Raw genomic sequence first — 27921 nt, 5'->3', positions numbered from 1 at the left:
TATCCGGAAGGTATTGTGTCTTTCTGAACGAAGCCCCTGCACCTCGAATCTCGATTAGGTGACAGTGTTACCTTAGTAATCCTGAACCACTTAGACCAATCGTGAATAGAATTTGCTACTATTTCCCCAGCTGGGATCTTCTTTGCAGATTTATCTCTAGCTGCCTGGGGGGTCCTCAAGTCCAAGAGCAGAGTCCAGGGGATGAGAAGAGAAGAGCAATCTCTCCCCCAACTTCCCCGATCATCACTGGAGCAAAGATAAACATCAACAGGACCAACGTGAAGTTGATTTCATGCTGCAGGCAAACAGGTGACATCTTTTTGTGCCCCCTTCCAAACAACAGAAGCAGTGTGGTCTAGCGCATACAGCCTGGGCCTAGCAGTTAGAAAGTCCTGGGCTCTAATCCCAGCTCCACCATCTTGCCTGTTGTGTGACCTTGAGCAAGTCACTTAACTTCTCTGTGCCTCAGTTACCTCCTCTGTAAAATGGAAATTGAGACTGTGAGCCCCACGTGGGACACGATACTGCGTCCAACCTGATTAGCTTGTATCAAACCCAGTGCTTTGTTGAGTACCTGGCACCTAGTAAGTGCTTAACAAATACCATTAAAAAATCTTCAAAACGTCCGCAGCTTTAAGTATATTCCACAGGAGTAGAAAAATAGCTTCAAAAATCCCACATCTTCTTTCTGACAGGTTGGTGTTCCTCAATATGTTTGCCAACCCGTGAGAAACTAAAGTGACCTAAAATTGTCCTGGAAATCGTAAGGTCCTTGTGAGCAGGGAATCTATCTAACCAACTCTGTTAGATTGTCCTCTCCCAAGTGCTTAGTATGTGCTTTGCTCACAATAAACTCTCAATAAATACGATTGATTGACAGATTCCCTAATTTTCTGAGCTTCTCTAGGTAAAATATACAAAACCCCAGGTCATACTGTCTTTTTTCCTCAACACAAGACATTTTAAAAAAAACATGATTTGGATAGATCACAGGTGCAGAATAAGGGGACAGGTTACCTTAGTTATCACAGCGTGGATATAACATGATGTTAACTCTTCCGTGAATCCTCTCCAAAGTTGTTTCAAGAAAGGTGACAGGATTGGATGACATTTTCCTTGCATTAGACCTGCATGAGGGACCCATTGCAATCGTTTAAAATTAAACGTTTACTGGAAACTGACTTTAACTGACAAACTGAAGCAGCAACATGGCCTGGTGGGAAAAGCATGGGCCTGGGAGGCAGAGGACCTGGCTTCTAATCCCAGCTTTGCCATTTTTCTGGGGTGTGATTTTGGGCAGGTCTGTAGCTTGTATCTTCTCCAGTGCTTAGCAAAGTGCCTGGAACATACTAAGAGCTAAACAAGCCACCTCTACTGCCTTAATCAATTTGTGCTCATGTGAGCACCATTATAGAGAAAGCTAAAATCAGCAGTGGCAAAAAGAATGGCTTTTCATAGTCATTGCTTCGCCACATTGATGTTTAAAAAAACTCCCCATAATGACACGCTAAGAAAAATTCTTCTCAAGTGCTGAACAAAATTTCAGTCCAATGCATTCAGTCCAGTCGACAGTAACTATAACGGGCCCTTTACATACATTACCATCCCATTTTAGAATCCGCATTAATGTTCTTTTTATGAAAGATTTATAGTTGACCTAGAGAGGGACCAAGATTCATTTCTCAAAGGTGAAAAAATCCGTCTTTGGCAAGGAGCTAATACAACAAGTTCTTTGATAAATCTATAGGTTTTGTACAGTCACTCTCTTACAGCTTGATGTTAGCTCCTTTTTTATCTCAGCTCCATTCCAAAAGAGCTCAAACAGAGTCAAGAACTAAGCTTTTGGAATAGGTGGAAAGATGGTGTTGCCATGTTATCTATTTCTACTGTGATCACCATGGTAACAGGAAGATGGAACTGACCTTGATAGCTTGCCACTGAGCCTACAAGAGCTCAGCCATGTCTCTTGAGTTAAGCTCTTCTGGGACAGACGAAACAAGGCAGACGTTAACAAATTAGAGGGAGAAAAACCTTATGGAGCATTTCAATGTTGCAAACTGCGAAATCGCTTTACATGGAGATAAAAATGTTTTTCGCAATGAAGCCTGGATCTCCTAGGGGAACAAAAATGTATCCTCAAGGATGGCAGAATGGAAGAAGAGAGAGCATTCTGTGTTTCCCCCTGAACTGTAGAGTTCCCTCCTAGTACAGATGTTTATAGGGCTGATTTCACCTCATCCTCCAGCACATATCTAAAATTACTATACCCCTGCTTAAGGATAGATCCCCCCACAGGGATGCTGGGTAACAGACTTCATCAATGGACTGCATATAGAGAACTGCACTAGGCACTTGGGGGAATACAATCAAACCAAAATCAATCATAGATACTGAGCACTTACTGTGTGCAGAGCACCGCGCCTGGAAAAGTATAAACAGAGTTGGTAGACACGTTCCCTGCCCAAAATGAGCTCCTCTCCCTGCCCTCAAGGGTTTCCTAAAATGTGTGCTGGCTACAGGGCAGTCAACGTCTTCTTCCTCACCCACCTAAGGGTGTGTGGGCTGAGCAGAGAATATTCATCGTCCTTTGGATTCAGAGACGACATTAGTGATGGGACCCAAAACAAACTCCCTCTTGGTGGCAAATCTGAGGTCACTGCCTAATCTAGGTTACATCTTTCCTATGGGTTAAAATAATCAAACCACCATGTTTGAGATGAGTTCTTCGGGTCCAATGAGGTGCAGTCAGAAGAGTTCATTCGGTAGTACTGGCCGAGCACTTATGATGCAGTGGATACTATACTAGACCCTAGGGAAAGAAAAATAATAGTTAAAGCAGTCACTCTTTAAAGCCCGACTCTAGGCCCTATTCAGTGGATTCTCTCGGTTTCTAAAATGAGCTCCAGCAGAAGTAAAAGTAGTCTCACCTAAATTGTGTTTTCCAAATCCATTCAACTAAATTTTAAAGGGTCATCTTTACTGATTTCAGTTTCCACTCAGAGAAATGGTGGACCCTTGCCCTTTTGCTTGATTTAAATCTTCCCATTTTATAAGTTTCAGAATAATAATAGGGATTTTCTTGAGACTCAAAACTTTCCATTGGTAGCTTTTCTTGCAAAATTAAGCTGTGGTAATTATAAAATGTGGAAAATTTAGCTGTTGGTAAATTTCCTAAAACTTTAATAGCTGTGATTTGCATGATGAATTTCTTCTTTTGAAGAGCAACTAAAATCATTTTTCTTCATTGTTTTTCAACTGAAGTGCAAACATCTGCACATAAGTGAATAGAAGATATTCACAGCAGGCTCATCTTCAAAGAAGTTTTAGAAGAAGGCTTAAAGATGAATTGATTTAAAGGAAGAGTTTCCTTTACTAAGAACAATATTGAAAATTTGTTTTAAGAAAAATCAACTAGTAGCCAGCAACCTAAATTGAATACCTGTCTCATATATAAGTCACTGAAAACAGATTTAGCTGTGACAGAAATTAAATGGATTTTCTTGGAAGATTTAAAACCACATGCAGGAAGGATCTATCATTTGTAAGAACATAACCAGAAAGCTAAAGTACATAAAATTAAATTGAGGTTGGACAGCATGCTATTTCATTTCAATTTCCATACTTCGATGTCAATTGTTTTGCTTCCCAGGAATTGCATGATAAGTCAACAATTCAGCTCTATTGTTGTTGTTTTCTTCCAGTAGCTAAAAATCTCTCCTGAATTATACCGTGGCTGAAGAAACTTTTCTCCTAGAGAGTCTGTGAAATGAGAAATGCCCAAGTGACAGAAGCCGATCAGTTTTGAAAATGAAGCAGCGTTGAGGTACATAAAAATAGTCTCAACATTAGGGTAACGTGTTCAAAAGAGGAGAACCGGAATTGAATGTGCAAATCAGAAACAGGGAAGACATTGAAATCGGGGTGTCCGAAACACCCAGATGGGTGATTTACTAAGCCGTCCAAAGCATTGCTAAAAATATCTGATTTTCTCAGAGTGTGCAGTTAGTTGGGAATGGCATTTATTAACTCCTTACTATGTATCCAGAACTCCTGGAAGGCATGAATATCGCCTATTCATCCTGTCAATCTCTCTCGCACCCTTTGAATAGCATTCTGCCTTAATAAGAGCTTAATCAATACTAATGATTGAAGCACTGGGCTGGGAAGCAGCATGGCCTAGTGGGAAGAGCACAGGCCTGGAATTCAAAGGACCTGAGTTCAAAACCCCGCTCTGCTACTTACCCACAAAGACAAATCACTTAAAAAATTTCTTTGTCCCTCAGTTTCCTCATCTGTGAAATGGGGATTCAATACCTCTTCTCCCTCCTACTTAAAACTCTGAGCCTTATGAGAGGCAGGGACTGTATCCAAGCTGATTATCTTGTATTTATCCCAGCACCTAGCACGGTGGTAAATGCACAGTAAGTGTTTAGGTGCTACAACTGTGATTAAACCAAATAAAAAGGATTTAATGAAAAGAACTTCAGGGGCTGACAGAGTACTGTGCCAAGCACTTGGGAAAGCATAACAGAAGCATTGAGACACATTCCCTGCTTACAAAGAGCCCTACGAGGAGCTTTAAAGAAGCCAGTAAAACAGTAGCATTAAAATATTTACCGATAGAATAAACCATACAAAATACTTGATAGCACAGTTGATTCAACTGCCATTGGGTCTACCCAACCAACAGAGAGTATCTTGCTTCTAACATTGGTCAGATAAAATCAACAGTACCTTCATAGCATATTGATTTACAGCAAAATGATTTGCTTCAAAGGTACAAAAATGGTGAAGGGAGAGGGAGGAGGGGAGAGGGAGGTTACCTTCCTCTCCAGGACTAGTAGGGTATGTGTTTTGGGGAGCAACGTCATCAGTTGGCAAGATTGCCAATAATTGTAGCAAGCCGGTTTAGTATTTAAAGTAGCTAAGGCTGAACGGAGCACATTTAGCATGAATCTTGTGGAAAAACTCAAGGATAAAAGGAGCTGAACAAGAAATCTCCAGATAGAAAGAAAACCCTCTAAGTTTTTCAGTCAATCATCAGCCTCATCAGATCACTTAATGACATCCTTCTGGCTAAATTCCAATCACTGGTAATTACTGAGCACTTATTGTGTGCAGTATACTGTATTAAGCGCTTAGGAGAGTACAATAGAGAAAGCAGATGCGATTCCCTACAGTCTAATGGAGTGTCCACCCTATTAGGTGTCTCTACTGTATTCAAGACAACTGACCATCTCCTTAAGCTCCTTCCAGTTGGTTTCAGAACAAATGTTCTACCTTGTTATCCTTCAACCCCTCCGCTCATATCTCACCCCTTTACGGAGCTCGGCCCTAAGGGACTTCGAACGGGATAATGCCTTTAAGGATGCATGTGGTACCCAGAATTTCGAAGGAAACAATAAAGTGTTGATAAGTGGTATTCGCAATGCCAAACCTAGCCAGGGAATAAAAGACAACCAGAATATTCATATTGATCATATTTACTCTCCACGTCAGGGATAAGGGCACATCCATTCATCTGTCTAATACCTACAGAACCTTTCCTCGGGAATGAGAATAATTACATTTGAAAAGGTCACCGAGGCAGTTTAAAACCTTGAATGCCAAAGAATAGGATGGATTGGCTGTCCGATGATGAAAGGCCCTGTTCGGTGGTGAATGTTCCTAAACTATATCTGAACGAGAGGCTACAAAGTCCATCTTAGGAATTCCAATAGGAATCTATTTGGAATCAAAGGTTTTAAAGAAAAAAATGTAACATTATTAATCCACTGATTTGGTTTTGTTTATTTAAAGGCAATTCCAAAGGGTGAGAGAGCAATACAAAAATCAATTAACGGTATTGATTGAGTGCTTACTATGTGCAGAGAACTACATTAAGTAAGGCTTTCCCATGCCAGAGTTAGTAGCAACCAATCGATTACTTCTATTGAGAGCTTACTATGTGAGAAACACTGTACTAAGTGCTAGGACCATAGTAGCGATAGCATTTATTAGGTGCCTACTGTGTGTAGAGCACTGGGAAAGAAATCCCAGGTGAGACTTAGAAACAGTCTCCATGATTATGTAAATTACAAATGAAGTTCCACTAAATATTGCTGAGCGTGCAAGGCAGGAGAGGGCAGAAGAGTTCTAAAATGAACAGAAAGCCACATGGAAATTACCTCTCCACAAGTCTTCAAATATGGCAAGTTGTTTTAAAGTGGCACTGGGGAAGGTTCTGTAGCCCCAGTACTATTTGACAGGCTGTCGGATCAAAATACGCGCAGGGCTGGTCCTGTGTTTTTGGCGGTCAATTTCACGTTTTTGCTTCCGCAAGAAACAGCTGTCGATGAAGTGCAGTGGTCTGTGCGGCGGTTGGGGTTTCGGGGATTTTTCTTTTCCTTTACTGCAAACTGCCCCTAGAGACTCCCCCACCCCTTCGTCTGGTGGCCATCTCTCAGGGTGGGCAACTGGACTAGGAAAGAGTGTGACCGGCTCAGTGCGCACCATCACGACTCCTGAAGCGCGTACTGCCCGTGACAAGGACGTACCTTTCCCCGCCTTGTTGCCTGAACAATTCACCACCTCATCCAGCTTTGGAATACCAAGGAGGCTTTTTATGAAGACTGAAAAAGGACAGGCTATCAATGCTTTGATCTCCTGGGCTTCCGATCAAGAGCAATTGCACAATCTGATCACAAGCCTCCATGTAAAAGGAAAATCTGTTTCTGGCTTTAATTAAGCGGAACATTACATGCGACTATAATCGTCTGCATAGCTTAAAGGAGTTTTTAATCATAATAAAAATCAGTACAAATGGAATATTGGTTTAGATGATTGAGGGCAGTGGGGAGGAGTTCTATATGCTTTCCTAACTTCACCATATGTTGTTTCAGGGTGAATTTTGCTGCTGTATTTTACAGACCAATAGAGAAAGGATTCTGGCTAAGAGAGCCAGCCATTCCTTCCCTCTGTCCAAAGATTATAAATTTAAAAGAAGATATGGAACCTAAACCTTTTTTCACTAATCAATCGATATTGATTCAGAGCCCTGCGTGCAAAGCACTTTCCTAAGCCCTTGGGAGAGTAAAATATAACAGAGCTGGTAGAGACATAGACCATAAGCTTACCCTGTATCTACCCCAGCGCTTAGAACAGTGCTCTGCACATAGTAAGCGCTCAACAAATACCAACATTATTATAAGCTCATGGGCAGGAAATGTCACTTATTGTACTTTTCCAAGCGCTTAGTACCACGCTTCGCACGCAGTAAGCGCTCAATAAATACGATTGAATGAATGAACAAGCTCACAGTCTAGAAGGGGAGACGGTCATGACAATAAATAAATCACAGATATTTACGTAAGTGCTGTAGGACTGAGGAAGGAGGGAACGACACAGAAGGGAGTGGGAGAAGGGGAAAAGAAGACTTAGAAGGGGAAGTCTTCTCGGAAGAGATGTGTTTTTAAGAAGGCCGTGAAGGCGGGGAGAGTCGCCCGTAGGATACGAAGAGGGAGAGAGTTCCAGGGCAGAGGCAGGATGTGGGCAAGAGGTCAGTGGCGAGATAGAAGAGATCGAGGTACAGTGAGTCGACTGGCATTAAAGGAGCAGAGTGTATGGACTGGGTTATAGAAGGAAATCAGGGAAGGAAGGTAGGAGGGGGCAAGGTGAATGAGTGATTTAAAGCCTATGGTAAGGACATTCTGTTTGATGCGGAGGTGGATGGACAACCACTGGAGATTCTTGAGGAGTAGCGAAACACGGATTGAACGTTTTTATAGAAAAACGATCCAGAAAGCAGAGTGAAGAATGGACTGGAGTGGAAAGACCAAGGAAGGCAGGGAGGTCAGCAAGGTCATCCATTCCTACTAAAATATCCCCAGCAGGGAAAGGTGCAAACGGATCGGATAATGGTCACTTTGAAATTCTCTTCCCATACCCTACCCACATTCAGGCTCAAACCACCTTGTGTTTAACTTAATACCTTAAGCTTATGATAGCCCTGGGAGAATAGGAATGGGAAGAAGCCTTATTTCTAGCTTGCTGATAGAAAAACAGACAGAAAACTAACTGTGGACTGCCCTAGGTCACCCACAGAGAGATCAATGAAAGGACGACCAGATTTTCATTTTCTTGATTCAGGGTAATGCTATTTCCAGTTAAGCACATCGCCTATAAAACTGACAGTGCAGTCTAGGCTGGTCCCAGAGGACTCTCCCTATTCCAGACAAGGAAGCTTACGTGCCATCGGAGAGTTAGGCTAGATGCACGGGATGACCATTTTGCTGGACTCTGTTGACTTTCCATGGTCCTCGAAAGTTTCTAGAGGGTGAAAGCAACTCCCTGAGCCCCAACGCACCCCGATTCCTTAGGGAAGCAACGTGGCCTGGTGGAAAAAGCAAAGTGCTGGGAGTCCCAGAACTTAGATTCTAATTCTGGCTCTGCCACATATCTGCTGTGTGACCCTGAGTAAGTCACTTTACTTTTCTGTTCATCAGTTCCTTATCTGTAAATTAGGGATTAAGACTGTGAATCTCCAATTGGACAGAGACTGTGTCCACCCAGTTATCTTGAATCCACCCCAGCGCTTAGAACAGCGCTTGACCCATTGTGAGCGCTTAACAATACCACAGTTTTCTTGTGTGTGCCCGACGGCCTCCTCGGACTCCGTGAGGTCTGTTGTAATGCCCCAACCACAGAACCCAGTGGCGGAGGGGAGCGGAAAGAGGCTCAGGCTCGAAGACAAAACTCACACGTAAAAGCATCCGGTACCTTGTCAGAACTGGACAGGGTCTGACCAGCTGAAAACTAGATAATGGACCAATCGATCCATTAATCAGTGGTATTTATTGGGTGTTTTACTGTGTGCAGATCACTATACTAAGGGCTCAGTGACCTTGAGCAAAAAATAGAGCATAATTGGTAGAGAGTTCCCTGCCCACTAGGAACAGGGAACTAAACCTCCCAAATGCTACTGTTAAATTTCCATCGTATAAGACAGAACACTAGTCACGGACCTAATCAATTCCACGGTCGTGCCTTAGCCGAAAGAGAAATTCTTGACCTTGACGCTTTATTTTCATTAGGGTGCAGCATTCATTAAATTCCTTTCACTCCAACAGCTACTACTAGATTCCAGTTAGGAACAGCAGCAAGGGAGGGTTTCCGCTGTGAGAGTTTATGCCGAATTTCTCCTCCTAAACGTCGTCACATTCCCCGTTTTAAATATCTGTGCCCCGGATTGATCACATCGACACACGAGGGCTCCACAAGTCATATGCAAAGCATATTTTTACTTCCTTTTTTCATCTTTGCTGGCACTATAAACATAAGTCAACTCTTCTCACAAAGCATTAAACAGGTAAAAGTAGGTCAATAGCCATGCTGCGTGTGACCCATTTTAAGCACCGACAACCATCACAACAACTACACAGCCCAGACAAGAGCCGTCAACAGAATGGGAAAGATTCCGTTTGGCTCCCACCAGCAGGAGCTATGCTCGTGGGTGCTCCACTCAAGGGGCTAAGCGGAGAGTTTAACGAGCAGATAGTTTAACCTGCCAAGCGAAATGACAATATCAATTTCGTTCAAATGAGAACTAGATCAGAAATGATGGCACAGAGAAGCCTAGTGGAAAGAGCACAGTCAGAGGACCTAGATTCCAATCCTGCCTCTCCCAGTTGCTTGTTGTGAGCGTTTGGTCCAGTCATTTAGCTCCTCTTGCCTCAGTTTCCTCAAGTAAAAGGGGGATTAAATACCTATTCTTCCTGTTTGAGTTGTGAGCCCCATGTGGGCCAGGGACCGAGAGACCTGAATAACTTGTAATAATAACGTTGGTATTTGTTAAGCGCTTACTATGGGCCGAGCACTGTTCTAAGCGCTGGGGTAGATATAGGGTAATCAGGTTGTCCCATATGAGGTTCACAGTCTTCATCCCCATTTTACAGCTGAGGTAACTGAGGCACAGAGAAGTTAAGTGACTTGCCCACAGTCACACAGCTGACAGGTGGCAGAGCCAGGATTCGAACCCATGACCTCTGGCTCCCAAGCCCTTGCTCTTTCCACTGAGCCACACTGCTTCTCTGTATCTGCTCAAGCGCTTGACACAACAATAAGTACTCAAGAAATGCAATTTCTCTTTTAATTCTAAAGGTCAAAGCTGTTTTTTCCCCATTTAATAATAATAATTATGCTTACTATGTGCCAAGCACTGTTCTAAACTCTGGGGTAGATACAAGGTAATCAGATCATCCCACAGGGGGCTCACAGTCTTAATCCCCCTTTTACAGATGAGGGAACTGAGGCATAGAAAAGTGAAGTGGCTTGCCCAAGGTCACATAGCAGACATTTAATGATAATAATAACAATAATAATGTTGGTATTTGTTAAGTGCTTACTAGGTGCAGAGCACTGTTCTAAGCGCTGGGGGAGATACAGGGTAATCAGGCTGTCCCACGTGAGGCTCACCGTTAATCCCCATTTTACAGATGAGGTAACTGAGGCCCAGAGAAGTGAAGGGACTTGCCCACAGTCACACAGCTGACAAGTGGCAGCCCCGGGATTCGAACTCATGACCTCTGACTCCCAACCCATGCTCTTTCCACTGAACCACGCCGCTTCTTTGGCGGAGCCGGGATGAGAACCTACGTCCTTCTGATTCCCAGACCCGGGTCCTATCCACTAGGTCATGCTGCTTCGCCTTCAATGTTTCTGTCAACATTTTACACCGAGTTAAAATTCCGGTCAGGTCTGATAACTCATAAACAGAGTAGTCGGCGCTGGACAAGTGTCCGGGATGACAGGGACACGAACTCTACTTTAATCGGATTTGATATTTCAGTCGTCTCTGACACAGTCAACTGAGGGACTCGGTTACAGAAGTTCTGAGTGTTTCGTACCGGATCTCCCTTTGTCTGCCATTGTTCTTCGTATAACGATCACTCCGGGGTTCGACCCGAACAACCGTGCAGTGACTTGTGATAAACATTCTGTGTTCTCTGGAGTCCCTGGGGTTGGAAATTTTCCTCCCGAAACTCTTTGGTGTTGATACGCTTATCTTCAGCTCTATTATAATCACAGCAATCGCCAGTTTCATTGTTATGCAGATAATATGCAAATTCGCATTACCTTCTCATCTTTTTTTTTCCAAAAGAGATTTCTGGCTTCATTTAATGTGCGCTTCATTTTAACCCCCCGCCTGCCTCTTTTTAACTCTTCTAGATAATTTGTCTGTCTCACTTTCATATTACTGGATGTAAGTTCTCTCTTCCTGTCAAAGTTCAGAATATTGACACTTCCAAATACTTTACATTCTTCCAACTAATGAACATCTAAGGGTTCTATTGAAAGTGTATCCTCTCTCTGAGAAAAGTAAAGCAATGTAAATATTTGGACTAAAAGTGGCAAGATCGCGTTTTCAGGCAAAATCAAGCAATCGGTGGGATTTATTGACCATTACTGGGTGCAGAGTGTTGCTAAGCCTTTGGGGGAGTTCAGTACAGTGGAGTTGGGAGACACGATCCTGATCAAGCGCTTAGTACAGTGCTTTGCGCACAGTAAGTGCTCAATAAATACGACTGAATCAATGAATGAATCTTGAAGTTAGAGATTCAAAGGGTGCGGGCTGGGTTGTAGTGGGCCATCAGCTGCTTATTCGGGTTTTAGTGACCTCCAAGAATGGGGGATTCACAGCCGTCCCCGATAGCCCATTTCGGTGTTTACCCCCTTCTCTTCTTCCGGATGTTAAATTAAAAGTGAGATTTTAGCCGGAGTCCACGGAGGGGAACTGGGAGAGGTGAGAGAGAGGGATGAGCTTGCGCGATGAGAACAACGACAATTGAAATAATAGAAGAGGGTAGCTATCTCGGTCGGTTGCGTTACACTGCCGGGGAGAAAAAAGTGATTCGAGGAAGGGGCGGATGCTATCCGTAACTTCTTCGATCACATGCTCTCAACTCCATTTTCCAGATCGTCGACAACAATATTGAGTCGAACTCGTACCTACCCTGTGTCCAACCTGATTACGTCGTGTCCACCCCAGAACGCAGAACGGTATTGACACAGAGTAAGCGGTTAACAAATACCATTATTATGATCATTATTATTACCCTGATCCCTCTAGGACTCTACTAGATTTATTTGGGTTCCTGCGCTATGTTCCAATCTTGGGTCTACTCAGTGGGATGAGATTTTGATCCAATTTTCCATCAGACACACGTTCGTATTGTCATATTCTCCACCCTGGATCATTGCGGCACAATTCCTTTTTCATGCAAGCTGTCGAGAAATGTCTGTAATCAGCTTATAGTTCTACTTCCTAACCAATCACCGTGTTAAATACGATTAACACCTTACTCCTATCTTGAAATCACTGAGTGCATGTCTAGGGAAATGTGCTCAGCATTATCTGTCTATTTATTCTTATTGGACCTTTCTATCTTTGTAAGATGTCCCTGGCTAAATTTGCAATCTACGATAGCTTTGGAGGAAAAAGGAGTGGAACGCAATGCTGTGGAACTGTCAGAAGAGCAGGGATTAGTGCTGGTTACACTCCTGTGCCTTGATCTACAGTCCCATGGGATAGGAGTTGTCCAAATCCATTTAGGATCCAATACAGCCCCTTCAGTTGGCTATTACATTACAGCTCCTAAAGATACTTCTTGGGCCCATATTTCCATTTTTATAAGTTTATTTACGGTCTTACCTTTCCCTGGAATCAGGTGGTTTATGGTCCCCCAAGTAACTGTGTCTGTCCTGACTCCCATAGCAAACTGGAAGCTTTGGATGCAGTGGACGAGGTTATCCTCATCTGTAATGCACAGAGAGCATCAGTGACATATTCCGTCCGGGAACAAGGCTCTCTAAACGGTGCCTGGATAGAAATCGGAAGGAGATGGGGGCAAGATATGGCAAGCAGCACGGTGTAGAGGCACCAGGCGCTTGCACTAAACACTGGGATACGTCCATGCTCGTCAGGCTGGACACAGTCCCTGGCCCATATGGGGCTAGCGGTCTTACGCTCCAATTTACAGATAACTGAGGCACAGAGAAGTGAAGTGACTTGCCCCAGTTCACACAGCAAACAAGTTGCAGAGCCGGCATTAGGACCCAGGTCTTTCTGCCTCCCAGGCCCGGGCTCTACCCACTAGACAAACGCTGCATCAGAATCCACTTCTGATCTACAGGGCAACTCTCTGCCACTTAGCAGTCTACGAACATCTTCCACTGTCCTTGAGAAACGTCTCTGCTCTGTGGGCTGCGCTCGGGAGGGGCACAAACAAAAAGACCGGCAGATAATTACGAACCAGTTTGCAGAGACGGCACAGAGCTAGGACAAACAAGAAGTCCGGAGATTGAGGTTACGTACCAGCACATACCAGCGAGACCCCTAGTCCTAACCGAAGATTTCACTGACCACCTCGACCTTAAGACTGCTGCGGGGAAATACTGACTGCTTTTACAGCAGCAGGAGGAAGATTAACAGGCGTCAGAGTTGAGAAATCACACAAAATTGATTGATTTACTATAGACGTAAGATATCTCAGAGTGCAACCCTCTTAAAGGGAATGCAATTTTATATCTCCTTCAACCTTCATACTTTAAAACATGACCCACTCTCATCCTTTACAATTATTACCAATTTCTGGGCAGCTTCCATTCATATACACCCAGTCCTCCAACCCAGTGGTTGGGTTCTTACAGAAACCCACATTCTCAATCCAACCTAGTCGCTGTGCCCCATTCTCATTTCTGGAGGATTGGGGAAGGACACTGGTAGAAAGAGCTGAGACATCAAAAAGAGGAGGACGATATAAGGAAACACTAAAAAATACCCCTTTCCATTTGCTCCGAAAGGACTGAGAGCTCCTTGAGGAAAAAGATCACATCTACAAACTACATTGTGCCCTCCCAAGTGCTCACTACGGTGCTCTGCACAGAAAAAGTGCTCAGCGAAGACCATTGATTGGTAAAAAAATCAGACTAATCAATGAATGGTATTTACTGACCATCACAACATCACTAATATCCACCCTTTCCTCTCCATCCAAACCGCTACGACGTTAATCCAATCACTTATCCTATGCTTAGAGACGCAGTGTCGCTCAGTGGAAAGAGCCCGGGCTTGGGAGTCCGAGGTCACGGGTTCTAATCCCGGCTCCGCCAATTGTCAGTGTCTTTGGGAATTCGCTTCACTTCTCTGTGCCTCTGTTACCTCATCTGAAAATGGGGGATTTAAGACTGTGAGCCCCATGTGGGACAACCTGATCACCTTGTATCCCTCCCAGCGCTTAGAACTGTGCTCGGCACAATAATAATGTTGGTATTTGTTAAGCGCTTACTATGTGCCGAGCACTGTTCTAAGCGCTGGGGTAGATACAGGGTAATCAGGTTGTCCCATGTGAGGCTCACAGTTAATCCCCATTTTACGGATGAGGTAACTGAGGCCCAGAGAAGTGAAGTGACTTGCCCACAGTCACACAGCTGACAAGTGGCAGAGCGGGGAGTCGAATCCATGACCTCTGACTCCAAAGTCCAGGCACTTTCCACTGAGCCACGCTGCTTCCCCAAATGCCATCATTATTATTACTATTATTAATAATGGCTCCTAGTATCTGACACATGGACAGCATCTCACCAACACCAATATCATCTCTAATTAGGAAAAACTCATAGATCTATGTCTATATTTAATCCTGAAGCAGCCCGTCCTTAAAACAACAAACTAGAAACACAGAGCTCTTCTTGGCCGTTACTCTAAATCAATCAAATCAAACTTTTTTCAGAAAAGAATTCCTTGACAAAAAAAGTGTACTTCATCCCTCAGACAACCCCTCAGGCAAATGTGCAAAAAAAAAAAATAAATAAATGGCCGTCAATTTCAGGGTTTCTGTCACTTGCTGCTTTCTGAGGGGGGAAGTCTGAGGAGACAAGTGTCTACTTTCACCTGCTGCATTAACACGGCTGAATTGGACAGTACTGTCAGTTTAACCATCAGAACTAATGTGAGATGGCATTAGTCAATAGGCGCTTTTGCTCTTATGTCCAGGTGCCAAGCGGCTTGACATGTGTTGAGTTTCCTCCGGTGAAGCAATTATTTCCCCCGATGATTCTTATCCTTGCTGATGAAAGATGAATTCGGCTCATTACAAACGTACCCTTACTACTGTGCATTTCCTTTCTCTGAAATCCTGGACGCAACCAGAATGAGGATTGGAAACCCTTTAACATTATGGTATTTATTAAGCACTTAATAATAATGATGGCGGTGCTTGTTAAGTGCTTTGCGAGCACTGTTCTAAGCACCGGGGTAGATACAAGGTAATCAGGTCGTCCCACTTGGGGCTCGCAGTCTTAATCCCCATTTTACAGATGAGGTAACTGAGGCACAGAGAAGTTAGGTGACTTGCCCGAAGTCGCACAGCTGAAAAGTGGCGGAGGCGGAATTAGAACCCATGACCTCTGACTCCCAAGCCCGTGCTCGTTCCACTAAGCCACGGTGCTTCTTTAACAATGTATGTACCCAGCACTGTACTAAGCCCTGGGTTAGGTACAAGTCAAAAAGTCAGACATATTCCCTGTGCCACAATGGAGGGGAGGGAGAACAGATATTTAATCCCTATTTTACAGGATGAGCTGAGGCCCAGATAATAATGATAATAAAGTTGGTATTTATTAAGCGCTTACTACGTGCCGAGCACTGTTCTAAGCGCTGGGGTAGATACAGGGTAATCACGTTGTCCCACGTGAGGCTCACAGTTAATCCCCATTTTACAGACGAGGCAACTGAGGAGCCTCGCCCAAGGACACTCAAGTGGCAGAGCCGGGATCAGAAACCCAGGTCCTCTGAAAATATCAGGTTAAGGGTCTTTCTTTCCTATCTTCACTGGAATGTTTCGTATTTCAAACTAACTCGTTTCTGATGTAAATGTGTGACAAAATCAAATACAGTTTCAGATCAGAGCAAATCTCGGCTATTCTAATTAGAATATGTATCTGTAGTGTGTACCATCTAGACGATGACATTGCCAAGAGTGCGTGCTAAGTGTAAAACAGGCAAAGGAAATTCTCTGCTCTCGCAATTAACATGTCCGCTGTCAAATTTATCACTGCCTTCGTGCCCTGCACCTGATTAGTGCAAAACTTTTCTTTGCCCAGAAGGGAACAGGCTTTCAGAGGCGAATGAAAAGTACCGTGCTCATTGCCACAACTGAAATCTCCACTCCAGCCAATGTCTTCACTTTGATGAGATTACTTTAATCACCCTCAATGAACATCCAGCGAGGGTCCTAGCAGAGGCGGTGGTTCCTGAGCTGAGAGCTTCTTAAAGAGGTGCGAGGCCGACGGTATTTGGTAAGTGCCAGGCGCTGTGTTAAGCGCTGGGGTGGATACGAGGTAATCGGGTTGGACAGTCCCCGTCCCACATGGGGCTCACGGTCTAATTCCCCTTTTACAGACGAGGTGACCGAAGCACAGAGACGTGAACTGAATTGCCCAAAGTGGAGGAGCCGAGATTAGAACCCAGGCCCGCGCGCTCTATCCACCGGGCCAAACCGATTCTCAGGCTGATCCGCTGTATTCCCCGGGAACAGACATCACTTTGGAACATCAGAAAAAGGTCGGGGGCGGGGGGGGCGCTCCCCTTTCCAAAAGGTGTCTTGCACAAGTCGGGGAACTCTATTCCCCGTATTTTCATGGAAGAACCACACTCCTGATGCAGAAGCACATCTGTGAACTATCTATTTCGACATTAAACGGATTAATGGAGTTCAAAATGTTCTCAAGCCGGGTAGCGTTCTCAATTTCGTCCGGAAATGTTGCAGAAAACGTTTAGAGAACTCAAAGATGATCTGCACCTATGTGCAGAGGTGCCTGTAGGAATGGCACACTGACATGAGAAGGGCTCACAGAATTTAGTCGATTCATAATTAAGTCAATCACATGAGTACCCCCAAGGATCAACATGTCAGAATCTTTGCAGAGTTATTTCAATGAAGACTCCGCTTGACCTTTTATTTCAACTTAATTACGGCTTCATTGAAAGAGACTTATTGGGCATAAGTTACTTCCTATGCTCATAGCGGGAAAGAAATCGTTTCAGAAATCCTCACCTGGATTCCTACCGTCCTACCAAGCAGCATGGCCTAGTGGAGAGATCCCGGGCCTGGGCATCAGAGGACCTGGGTTCTGATCCCAGCTCCGCCATGTACCTTCGAAGCGGCGTGGCTCAGTGGAAAGAGCATGGGCTTTGGAATCCGAGGCCATGGGTTCGAATCCCCGCTCTGCCACTTGTCAGCTGTGTGACTGTGGGCAAGCCACTTAACTTCTCCGTGCCTCAGTTCTCTCAACTGTAAAATGGGGATTAAGACTGTGAGCCCCACGTGGGACAGGCTGATTCCCCTGTGTTTACCCCAGCGCTTAGAACAGTGCTCTGCACATAGTAGGCGCTTAACACATACCAACATTATGTACCTTCTGGGTGACCTTGGGCAGGTCCCAGTTGCCTTATCTGTAAAATGGGGATTCAATCTCGGTGTCTCAGTTCCCTCATCTGTAAGATGGGGATGAAGACTGTGAGCCCCACGTGGGACAACCTGATTCCCCTGTGTCTACCCCAGCGCTTAGACCAGTGCTCGGCACATAGTAAGCGCTTAACAAATACCAACATCATTATTATTATTACTTAGACTGTGAGCCCCAAGTGGGCTAGGGACTGTGTTGGAGCTGATCATCTTGAATCTGCCCCAGTGCTAGGCACATAGGGTTTAACAAATAATTATTAATATATCATTAAAAGACCGTTGTTCTGGTCTAAAGAGGACAAAGGGAATGCTGGTCAGGAAAACATTCTGGTTAACTACGGGTCAGAGTGTCCCAGCATGGCCTAGAGGAAAAAGCATAGGCCAGGGAGTCAGAGGACCTGGAGTCTCATCTTGGCTCTGCCAATATCTTGCTGTATGACGTAGGGCTAGACAGTTAAGTGCTCTGTGCCTCAGTTTCCTCAACTGTAAAATGGGGGCTAAATACCTGTTCTCCATCCTTCAATAGTATTTATTGAGCACTTACTATGTGCAGAGCACTGTACTAAGCACTTGGGATGAACAAGTCGGCAACAGATAGAGACAGTCCCTGCCGTTTGACGGGCTTACGGTCTAATCGGGGGAGACGGACAGACAAGAACAATGGCACTAAACAGCGTCGAGGGGAAGAACATCTCGTAAAACCGATGGCAACTAAATAGAATCGAGGCGATGTACAATTCATTAACAAAATAAATAGGGTAACGAAAATATATACAGTCGAGCGGACGAGTACAGTGCCGTGGGGATGGGAAGGGAGAGGTGGAGGAGCAGAGGGAAAAGGGGAAAATGAGGATTTAGCTGCGGAGAGGTAAAGGGGGGATGGCAGAGGGAGTAGAGGGGGAAGAGGAGCTCAGTCTGGGAAGGCCTCTTGGAGGAGGTGATTTTTAAGTAGGGTTTTGAAGAGGGAAAGAGAATCAGTTTGGCGGAGGTGAGGAGGGAGGGCGTTCCAGGACCGCGGGAGGACGTGACCCAGGGGTCACAATCTCTAATTCCCAAATCATTTCCAACTGCTGCTCTGAAGTGTGAGCTGGGGTATAATGGGAGAAGAGCACATGCTCTCACCACCTATCCTGTGTGCAAAGGCTTTTTTTGGGGAGGAGGGGGGAGGACAATGCAAAGCTTTCCTCTTTTGCACACCACTAATTTTTAGGAAATGTGATTACCATATGAAATCTGCAGTGTTTTGCTGCAATATGACCCTTAATACAGTGCTCTGCATATAGTAAAATGCTCAACAGATACCACCGACTGGTTGACCAATTTGAACACAGTCACTCAAGGCATCAACTGGCGTGCACGTCATTCACAGTAGTTTCCCGGGGATTTTCTTCTGGTCTGTCTTGGGCGGTGCAAAATGGTCAGGCTGTGATGGCATCTACCGATCTGGCACACAAACATTCCTCTCCTCTGCATCAGTATCATTTCCAGAGTTTGGGAAAGGTTCCATAGACCTGTCTTCAGATAAATCCTTCAGATCCTTTCATAGCTCACAGGCTTCTCTACTCTGCTGTACGATCTGTGTAAACCCCTCATCGTTATTAGAAGCATTATTATCGTTATATTTGTTGTTAGGGCGGTAACGTGGCCATATCCCCATTTTACAGATTATGCTATTGAGGAACAGAGAAGTGACTCATTCAAAATCACCCAGTAGGCCATTGGCAGAGCTGGGCCTAGAACCCAGGCCTCTAGGGAAAATCAGCAACACAGTCCAAATGAATGAATTCTTCCAAGGGTTTATAAAAGGAGTCTTTGAGGACTTGTGTTGGTGTTGAATATCTCCTGTGGGTAGAAGGAGAACATGGCTTCACCAGGGAGCTGTGAGGCAGGCGGAATGGCTTGGCCTGCTCTAGGACGGGGAGAAGAGACTGGGGCCGCATCAGTAAGCTCGTGTAAGCTCATTGTGGGCAAGGAATCTGCTTGTTTATTGATATGTTGTAATGTCGGTATTTGTTAAGCGCTTACTATGTGCCGAGCACTGTTCTAAGCGCTGGGGGAGATACAGGGTAATCAGGTTGTCCCACGTGAGGCTCACAATCTTAATCCCCATTTTACAGTTGAGGTAACTGAGCCACAGAGAAGTGAATTGACTTGCCCACAGTCACACAGCTGACAAGTGGCAGAGCCGGAATTCGAACTCATGACCTCTGACTCCCAGGCCCGGGCTCTTTCCACTGAGCCACGCCGCTTCTCTACTCTCCCTAGCACTTAATACAGCGCTCTACACAAAGCAACTGCTCAATAAATACGACGACGAAAGAAGGTTTCTTCACGCACGTCGTATTTCAGACTGATAGAGCCTCTTCCTTCGACCGTGTTTCGGCCGGATGCATGTGTGTCACTGACTGAGGATTTGGCCAGTCCATCTCTGCACAGCTTATACAGGACTGATATCCACCTTAGGGAACCCTTTAGAAGTCACTTGGATGATACTTGGATTCTCCTTGTAGGCAGGAAATACATTTTGTGCTGCTGTTGAACTTTCTCCAGGGCTGAATCCAGTGCACAGCACCCAGAGCACCGTCAATATACACTTCCAACTACTAGTCCTTGTCAATACTGTCAGAATTCTCTGCTGACCTTTTCTTACCAGGAGAAAGAACATCTATTTTTCTGAGAGAGCTGTCTAATTGGATCCTATACTGTAACCTGTCTGGGACAGAAGGTATCGAGAAAGATCAGAATACAATCTTTTCAATTTGCTTATTCCGCTGTGGCTTTTTTCCCTCCCTCCATCTGAGACTAAGTAGATGTCTCTGAGGAAGGTGAAGTCGTTTGCCCAAACACCAAAATGGCTTTGCACTAGACACGCACATCAACTGTAGCACTGATTTCACTTCACAAGCTCCATACCAAGAATGGAGGATATGTCTCAATAACCCAAGATAGTCTAATTGGCTAAGGAATGCCCCTTTGGTTCCAAACTTTGAGGGGAAGATAAGGCTAAAACCAATTCGATTAATTATCTTTTCTCATTAAATACCGGTATGTAAGTAGGCGAAGAAGTCCGAGAATGCAAAGAAACTCAGTGAAGTGGAGAGCGTACGAGGGGTAGATCCTTAGGCTCCTTCAATTTGGATAAATTAGAATACCTGAGGAGAGCAAAGCCTGCATCCTAGGGTCCTCAAGCCCACCCTTCCTATTAGTTAGCAGCTTCTGGAAGCCAGAGACATTCTTTTACAGAGGGTGGTCTTGAATATCTCCACCTTTTCATCGGGTGCAACAAAGTGGTTTGCAAGGGGGTGTTGCCGGGGGGGGTGGGGTTGATGCCACCTACTCTCTGAACTGAATTGCCAACTGATTAAGAGCTTAGTACAGTGCTCTGCACACGGTAAGCGCTCAATAAATACAACTGAATGAATGAACGGACTGCAAATCTTGACCTGCCTTTTTTTTTAAGGTATTTGTTAAGCACTTACTATGTGCCACACACTGTTCTAATGCATCCATCCATTTGCCAAAGGAATAAGGACCACAGAACTACTCTGGGGGCCCAAACGAGTAGAAGTAGGCCCCTTTTTTTAGCGGATGGCCCTGGGAAAAGATGGACAAGCAGAGCTCTCGAGTGGCAAGAAGAGGAAGCAGCCCAGCGTGAACGAAGGGAGGCAGTGTCGCTTACTGGAAAGAGCGCGGAGCTGAGTCTTTTGCTGCCGTGTGATTTTCGTTGTTTCAGGGCTCTGTGCCTGTAGAGTGGGGATGAAACACCTGTGGTCCTTTCCTCTTAGACTGCAAGTCCCACGAGGGACACGGACCCTGTTTGGTCTGACATGACGTTTGAGGAGTAGGGACGGGCCCCTGAATCCATCTACTCCAGCTTGATGCACGATCCTCATCTCTCAGGTAGAATGCTGAGTGCCTGGGTGGGGACATTTTTCGGACTTCCATTGAGCTCAGCGCACTCTACCAGGCACTGGGACAAGTAGAACAGAAATGAAGGGCATATTCCCTGTCCATAAGGAATTGTATCGGGGGAGACAGAAAAATATTAACAAGTAGAATGAGAATAAATAACTGAGTGCATAAGTGAACACGCACATGTGTTACACTGGAGATATATACACTTAAGTGTTAGAGGAGGCTGTTGGATTGATATGACTTGGCATTTTGGGAACGAATCGGGGCAAACTTCTTGGAGATGAATGGGTTGTAGGAGGGTTTTGAATATAATGATAATTGTGATATCTGTTAAATGCTTTCTGTGTATTAAGCAACCAATTCAGAGACTGGACACAAACCGTAAACCCCATATGGGACAGGGACTAACAGAGAGGGAAAACAGCTATTATACGTCCATTTTCCAATGAGGAAACTGAGGCACAGAGAAGTGATTTGCCCCAGGTCACACAAAAGGCAAATAGCAGAGCCAGAATTAGAAGCCAGGCCCGTGATCTTTCCACTAGGTCACCCTGCTTAGTTGGGAGACCAGCCCTTCCTGCTGAAGCAACTCTTAACGCTGGTTTAATGAAAGTCAAGATTTTTCATCCTTGTTGGAGCTGCAGGACACGAGCTCGCTCTTGCCACGTACTTCGAACCCAATCAATGGCTTCTTAAAACACTTGAGAGTCCTATGACTATGATTCCTCAGAATACGAGCAGATACTTGGAAATACTGGCTTCCTGACCACCTTTCACTTTCAAACACTACCTCTACCTACCGTTGCATCTCCTTCCCAACTTTCTGCCACTGTCCCCATCATTTCAGGAGACTTGACTCGCTACTGATTAATATTTACCTCACGCTAGATGTGAGAAATCATCTCATCCCTCATTCAGCGTGGAATAACACCACTCTCACAATGAATAATACAAGCAGGAAATGTTCCATTTTCTACATCCACGTACAGATATCAAATCTCCAAGAAGTGGCCATCTGTTTTAATTGGTTGTTCCATCAATCATTATTAGCAATTATCAATTATTATTTTCAATCGGTATTACCGAGTGCAGAGCACTGTACTATGCACTTCAGAAAGTACATTACAACAGAGCTGATAGGCACAATCACTGTCCACAAGGAGCTTACAGTCTTCAGGGGGAGACGCAAATTAAAATAGACCAGGGATAGGAGAAATTGTTATGGCCAACCGAAAGAAAGGAATCAAAAGCTACTCTCCTTGGAGTTCGTATTACTCAAAGATAATTTTCTGCAGGTTATAAAAACTTTTATAATAGTTCCAAAAAAAGAGGTCCCAAAATAAAATTGGAACCTCTGAAAGATCGCTCGTCTAAATTTGTTAAACGAAGATCGCCTCAAACATCATCTTCCTCTATTAATATGCTTGTCTCTTCTTCTACTCATTAGCAACCTCCAAAAGATGAGACTTTCAAGCAACAATGTTTTATTAGAGGCTGAATATTTAATGCTGAGAATATAATGAATTAAGCACATTTCATGGTAAAGAACTCGCGGCTTGGCAGGAACGTTTCATAGCTCAAAGTCATTTCCTGCTGAGTGCTGTATATAAAAATCAGAGTTTGGTAAATGCATTTATAGCTAAACTCCAGAGGTGGGATAAATGAGGCCTCTGCTACTTTCTATCCAAACCTGCTTCAACAGGACGTTTTGGCCCCAACTGTTATTTTAGCTGAGAAATGCAGATGGTTAGGGTTTTGAAACCAGAGAAAGGGAAAGATAATATGGTAAAGAATGACAGCATATTTTCGCTGGAGGCTAGATGCTTAGCTGATTAAATTCCACTTTCCAAGAGGAAATAGAGCTTATTTTTAAAAACTTTACATGGAACTTGAAATTTTATAATGAAGTTTTCCATCTAATTAAACCCTCACTCCAGTCAATTAAGGATACCTGAATAATATGTCTACGAGACATTGGGAAATTTGCCACAGAAAAACCACATTCTAAATGACCCTTCGTGATAGAGGAAATATTTCATTCTTTCCCTAACGTTTTCAAGGTAACTAGACATGAGTGAAATGCTAAAAAAATCTGCAAAAAGACTTCTACTTTGTGTCTCTTGTGCTGATTAATTAAAACGTCTCTTCTACATTTCTTAAAGGATGGTGGGGTTTGGGGACTTTTTGTTTTGTTTTGTTTTCTATACCAGTGGAATGTAAGTACTAAACAATCAGCAATTCACTTGCAGGTGCTCTGAAGCATCTCTTCTCCCCATCCCTCACCCCCAACCCCCTATTTCCAAAACAAATGATCAGAATCACTCTTCATGAACCCAAATGTTTCTGCTTAATAATATTCCTGGTAATTGAGAAAAGAAGCCAAATAAATTTAGCCCACCTGCCGCGGAAGAGTTGATAACACCATCCTGCCTGAAGGTACTTTATATACTTTCTCATTCATTTTTGAGGGCTTCATAATCAGAAGGCAATTGTTCCGTCAACATCACTGTACTTAAGGTTTCGCTGCATCCATAACACCACACTGTAATTAATTACATGTCACCATCTCCCTGGTCTCACCCATTATTTATGCTTATCTCCTTTGTAATCCGGAGGAGCAATTCTTCTTGGAAAAACACAATTATTTCTCTTCCCCATATCCTTTAAATTCCAGTATGACCTAGCGTAGATAACGAGGACCTGGGAGTCAGGAGGCCTGGGTTCTAATTCTAGTTTCGTTACTTGCCAGCTGTATGACCCTTGGCAAGTCATCATCTGTGCCTCGGTTTCATCTGTGAAATGGGGAAAGATACACGCTCTCTCTCCCTCTTGGAATAGTGCTGAGCACAGAGTACACGTTTTATAACGGAAAGCGGAGTGTTCCGGAGGAAAGGGCACGGACCTGGGAGTCAGAGGACCTGGGTTCTCATCCTGGCTCTGCCCCTTGCCTGTTGTGTGACCTTGGGTAAGTCACATCACTTGTCTGTGCTTCAGTTTCCTCGTCTGTAAAATGGGGATTAAGACTGGGAGCCCCATTTGGGACAGAGAGTGTGTACAAACTATCTTGCTATCCACCCCAGCACTTGAATCGGCGTTTGGCGCATAGTAAGCGCTTAACAGATATCACAATTATTATTACGATTATTATTACACGGTCTTGCCCCTTCACAGTTCCTGAAGGCTTGCGTAGGCACCCTCGGATAGCACAGTGGGTCAGTGTACCGTGCTAAGTAGCCATCTGAGCTCAGCCAGCGCTTGGGAAACTTGGGATCAGCAGCAATGCCCACTCGCCCACGGGCGGCCCGGTTGTGTAAGGACGGACGGGGAATGCAAAAGGAGGAGCAAAGGAGCACAGACTTAACAATCGCTTGGACTGGGCATTTGGCCAGGGGAGGATGGATGTGAAAGAACGGAGCAGTAGGATGTTTGAAAGAACCAAGCGACTCGGGCTGGAGCTCGGGCCAAGATTTGCAGGCCGTGTGATGCGGAGAGACATTCTCACGGCGGAGTCTCCCTGCCCTTAAAACACCTGACGTTATGTGTCAACACATTTCTTCTGGAAGGGACCACGCTGCAGCTGTTGAGCTATTTCTAGGATGGAAAGAAGCACAGCAAGTGCTTTCTGGCAGCAGGCATGAAGATGAAAGGGTCCCGAGTGGGAAATAGCCTCTGACAAACCTACCCTTTGGCACATGCTTTATCCACGGGTGCAATTAGCCTTCGTAGTCACTGGCACGTGACATCCTTCTGTCGCGCTAAGCCTGACAGGTTAAGCCAGTGGCCCTTCCCTTATCCACCCTGCACTGGCACACAACGGAGAGCGCAATTAATTGGAAAATGTGCCCTTGTGCCAGAAGCTAATTGCACTCACAAACAATGAGCTGAACCACTGGAAAGGCCCATTTTCCTAATTTGTCCCAGAACATCTACATGAGAGAAATGAAATTAACAACTGGAATAAAGGTCAAACTCACTTTGGAAAATGGGATTTGGATAGTTTGACGGTGGCACGTGTGCCCTGAGCACTCTGAGGGCTTGGCCACAGGTGCTTCTGGGCAGGCGAGGCCTGATATGTTTGTGAACCTTCCCATCACTGAGACAGTGCAGACTCCCACCTCATATTTCTGGCAGCTGGATACCCACATGGGGCTCACAGTCTCAATCCCAATTTTACAGATGAGGGAACTGAGGCACAGAGCGACTTGCCCGAGGCCACACAGCAGACAAGTGGCGGAGCACGAGTTAGAACCCATGACCTTCTGATTCCCAGGCCCGGACTCCATCCACTACATCAAGCGGATTCCTTACTTGGAAAGAATAAACTACAATAGAGTTTATCCTCACTGTAGTCCCTCCTTGTGATGTAGCGTTAACACTGATCCTTCCTTGGCTATCCATCAATCAAATTCATTCATTGAGCGGTTACTGTGTCCAGAGCACTATGCTAAGCACTTGGGAGAGTACAGTCCAACAGGTTTGTAGACATTTCTCTCACCAACTAGGGTTTAGAGGGTAAGAGGGGCATTTCAATAAATTACGGAGAATTTATTTATAGAATTTATAGACTAAATTAGGAGAAAACAATGGAGTACAAGATTACTTAAGTTCTAGGCGCTGTGGTGAATATCAAAGTGCCAAAAGGGATACCCAGCCAAGCGCTTAGTTGACTCAGAAGGGAGGGCAGATAGGGAAAAAGGGGGCTTAGTTGGGAAAGGCCTCTTGGAAGTGATGTGATTTTAGTAGGGTTTTGAAGGTGACGAGAGGAGTGGACTGTTGGATATGAAGAGGGAAGGAGTTCGAGGCCCAAGGAAAGACATGGACCAAGGTTTGGGGATGGGATAGATGAGATCCAAGAACAGATCTCATAGCAATGGCTATTCTGTTACAAGTCAGCGGAATTGCTAAAAATTACTTAGAAAATGACTGATTATTTATGCATGGGATGTTATTGGTAAGCATTGTCTGTTTCCAAGGTTTCTAGATTACGTCGTTATGTGTGTTAATGAGCTGCCTTAAAAATTGTGAGTGTCATCTACAGTCGTTCTTGATTACACAGGAATGCACAGTCTTAAGTGTCTTCTCTTACGTTCATTTAAACTCAGGTGTTCTTCATCCGTGTTAATGCCATGCTAACGGAGAATCCCCGTTTGCCCTGAAGACACATGACCAAAGGAGAAGATGGAGGAAGCAGATGATTTACACAGTCAAATGCAGAGAACTCTCTGACCCAAAGTCAAAGGCTCACTTTGCTGTCATTATCCTGACAAATTGAACATCGTCAGTTCCAATTGCCCTACACGTCACTCACTCCGTAGCTCTTCACCTTCACCTAAGAGGTCTTCACAGCTTTCACGGCTCTTGGGGTTTCTTTTGCTAACCGCCCTCGCTCCCTTCGCTCATCTGGCTCTCACTGGCTCCTCATCTTTTAACCATGGTGTTTGTTAAGCTCCTTCCGCGTGCTAAGCCCCGGAGCTGAAGATTTGGGGCTCACCATCTAAGAGGGAGAGAGTATCTTATCCCCATTATACAGATGAGGAAATTGAGCCATAGAGCAGGTCAGTGGTAGAACTGGGACTAGAACCTGTGGGCCCCTGGGCTTCAGTCCCTACAGGACTTTCCACTAGGCCACTCTGCCTCCCTCATCTGATTTTCCTTCACGCAACATTTATCCCACTACCTCAGACACCTTTTACCAAACAGCTAGTCACTATCCCTGAGACTAAAAAAAACCAGAAAAAACAAAAACAAACAAAAATTCTCAAAAAAAACTGCAGTTTATGCTCTCCTGCTGTCTCCACTTCGGCAGAATTCTCTGAGCTGTGTTAGCATCAGTCAATGATGTTGGTGCATAAACAAAGATGCTTCAGCCTGACAAGGAGCTATATAAGATTAAGTTGCTAAACAAAGCAGCTACATTCATTTTGGCTTCGGTGAAAACATACGGAACTCTTGTCTTGGCAAAAGCGAAGTTTCCGCATTGATAGGGAGAAAGTCATTTTCACACTTCAATCGATGTAAAGACAAAAAGCCAAAAAATAATTGCTTGACAGTCACTGTTTAAATTTTTATTATGAATCCCCGATTTTTGTTTACTCATTCTATGCTGTGAGGTTTATTCATACTGCCCAAGCCTAGGGTGGAACGGGAGGCCCAGAAAATCTGATCTAGCTACCTGGATTTTACAGTTATTGGCACTTCAGAGTTAGAGGTTGCATCCTGAACATTTGTAATTTAGAGAAACACGCTTTGGCCGTCTCTCTTATTATCATTTTAATAATTTTCTAATCATTTGATCCATAGTGGCCCATATCGTCTCTTATTAGAGAGAGCATCTTCCACTAGCTTTGAGGTCTACCGTCTGAATTGTACTCTCCCAAGTGCTCAGTACAGTGCTCTGCACAAAAGCAAACAACTTAAGTAAACATCTTGCTGCAGTTATCACTATGCTAATTCATTTGCTTATGATATTTAGTTTTTCTGCCCTTCATTAAACAGACACAGC

At 44.4% G+C, this 27921-nt stretch overlaps 1 long non-coding RNA gene across 1 annotated transcript; it reads left to right on the top strand.

Moving 5' to 3' along the window:
• On the top strand, window positions 1-26960 carry LOC114816454. Its single transcript, XR_003764232.2, has 5 exons — window positions 1-309; window positions 3702-3823; window positions 11953-12049; window positions 16141-16335; window positions 26522-26960. It is a non-coding gene; the product is annotated as an uncharacterized LOC114816454 (long non-coding RNA).
• Window positions 26961-27921: the final 961 nt, after the last annotated feature.

This window comes from Ornithorhynchus anatinus, chromosome 14, assembly GCF_004115215.2.
Source record: "Ornithorhynchus anatinus isolate Pmale09 chromosome 14, mOrnAna1.pri.v4, whole genome shotgun sequence".
Taxonomy (NCBI): Eukaryota; Metazoa; Chordata; class Mammalia; order Monotremata; family Ornithorhynchidae; genus Ornithorhynchus; species Ornithorhynchus anatinus.
Note: the sequence above shows the minus strand (reverse complement) of the source record. Positions and strands in the feature narration are given on the sequence as shown.